Raw genomic sequence first — 2,422 nt, 5'->3', positions numbered from 1 at the left:
CTCTAATTTTTTTACTTAATTCGGATTCTCCGTTACTTGTGGATTATCTAGTTGTGAGTTGAGAATCGAACACTAAATTTTCCGTGTCTAAAGGCAATTGAGTACCAGTGATCAAACTGGAATATACCTCCTCGGGCCTCAATATAACACTGCCATCGTGGGTTGCTTAAGAAATCATTTTGAACTGATTGTATTTCATAGTATTAGTTGTTATGGATCGGAGTCAAACATGTTTTCTTCGGGCTAAAACTTTGGCAGAGAAAAAAGTTTTTCGTGATTTTATTATTCCAATTTTTTTGATTGAGCTCGTAACCTCTTTTGAAAGTGATTTGTTTCCATTGTCGCCGACAGGTCTGTAAAAAGCAAAAGCGCGTATTTGACTTTTGAAATTCACAAATTATTTTGGTACATGTTAATTTGAATTTTTTTCAACCAGAACAACTGAATGATGACAAGAGATAGAAATGATAGTAAAAAAACACCTTTTCTGAAAAAGAAGGCGAAGTACCTGGGAATTTCAAAACGACTGAAACAAAGATTTTATTTTTTTTGTTGTATTAAACTTAAATAAAATGATGTAAATGTATTTTTAACTGTAAATAATTTCTAAAAATCGTTGTTATTTTTCATAGAACTTCATAGATATAATCGATGATAAGTATATCTACATTTTATTTGAGTTTATTCGGATGTGAATCAATTTAAGTAAATCTGGCAGTGTAGGCAATGGTCGGAAACACTCGATGTTTTTAAGTCAAGTTAATTTTTGATTGTCAGTTCCTTTTTGACTAGTGTTTCTTTCTAAGCAGCAGAGTGAAAAAAAGTAATTAAGCTAAAGCCATTTGGGATCCTTTCATGGCATTGGGGATAGCATTGCTACATCTATTTGTTTCTGTGTCTGCGTGCCAAGCAGATCTACCTTATTCTGACTGACTAACCGACCCTGGAAAACACTGATAAAATTCAATTATGACGACGCCAAATATATACAATAGCAGAGTCAACATTATAGTGTACATATGCAGATATCTGCTAGACTGAACGGAATAAAGTAAACGAGCGCTATTTTAAAGAAATTGGCGCCTTCTCAATCTGATTGATGGGTAGAGATGGAGAATACACATTCTGGATTTCCATCTGTTGCATCCATCCTGGTTTACGAGTTTGTTCGCAATGTAGAATGCTTCTGAAAATCCGCTGAACGTGTTAGCCCCTGTCAAGTGAAGTAGGCAACTGGTCAGCAACGTCGTATCCTTGTCAATTTTCAGCTGCCTCTCACTTTCATGTAGTTAACGTTTGTGTCCAGCTGCTTGAACAAGTGTCGTCTGTGTCTCTGTTGGTGGTAAAAAGGGATTTCAAATCATCTGCTTCTTGTTAGGAATTTTTTCGAACTGAAAGAACCAGCCTACCTTCTGGTTAGCGCATAATTTACCAAACATAAGCTACTTATCCTTGTTCATCGTTTAAATGAAATTTTATTTTTTCAATGTAAATTATGGCCAGAGAACAAAACAAAAAATATCCCTTAATCTTCAATTAAGAGCTAAGCTGTATAGTTATAAAGATCAACAGGAATGTAAAAATTGGAAATACAAAAAACAAAAAGCAGAGGAGTTAAATAATTTTTTTAGCTTTATGAGGAAAAGCTGTGGCTTCAAAATTCCCAGTGATAAAAAATGTGTTGCCTGGAGGGACAGTGTTCACCATCTATGCTTGAAATCAAAGTCTGGATCGCAATTCTGAGGATCTTTGAAAAAGTCCAGAAACTCCGTATCTCGATCATGACGCGTTGCAAGGGCGATAAGAAAGAGATCGATATTACAATCTGGTTGCATTGCAAGATGATTGAGGATCTTATTTTCGTCGGCTGGAAGGTGTGGTCTACAAGTTTGTCTGTAATACAATCTCCTTAGAGAAATTTATATTTTTGGGCGTACATAAACGTCGTTGCCGCACATTTGTTGCTGCTCAAATACTCAGATGGGATAAACAGAGGGCGGTGGGTGGCCGCCATTGGGGCAAAACTTTTAGTGTGTTTCTGATAGGCTCAAATTTTGTGAGAGTATCTTCGCAGAACCGCGTTCGATGGCATACCAATAGTTGAAGTAATAAGGAGAGGTGATCGTTGTACTCACGTACTGAAGACATAAACTCATGTCCAGAAGACTTGACCAATCGAAATGGCGCTAGACAAAATAGTATTTGTGCTTGGTGTACTTATTGTCAACGTTTTCACACAATCCAACTGAATATTTTCATCGATCAGGGTAAAATTTAAAAAGTAAGTTGGGAATTGAAGGGGTCGTTTTTCTCGAGAACTTAATAGGGAGCAGTGTCCCTCGCAAACATCGTGTTTAGATAGTCGCTGGCACGCCACTCTGTCAACGCAAAGAAGTACATTGAGGAGAGCAAGAAGCGTAAC

Source organism: Convolutriloba macropyga, chromosome 1, assembly GCF_964194025.1.
Source record: "Convolutriloba macropyga chromosome 1, txConMacr16.3, whole genome shotgun sequence".
NCBI lineage: Eukaryota > Metazoa > Xenacoelomorpha > Acoela > Convolutidae > Convolutriloba > Convolutriloba macropyga.
This window is presented reverse-complemented; position numbering follows the sequence as displayed.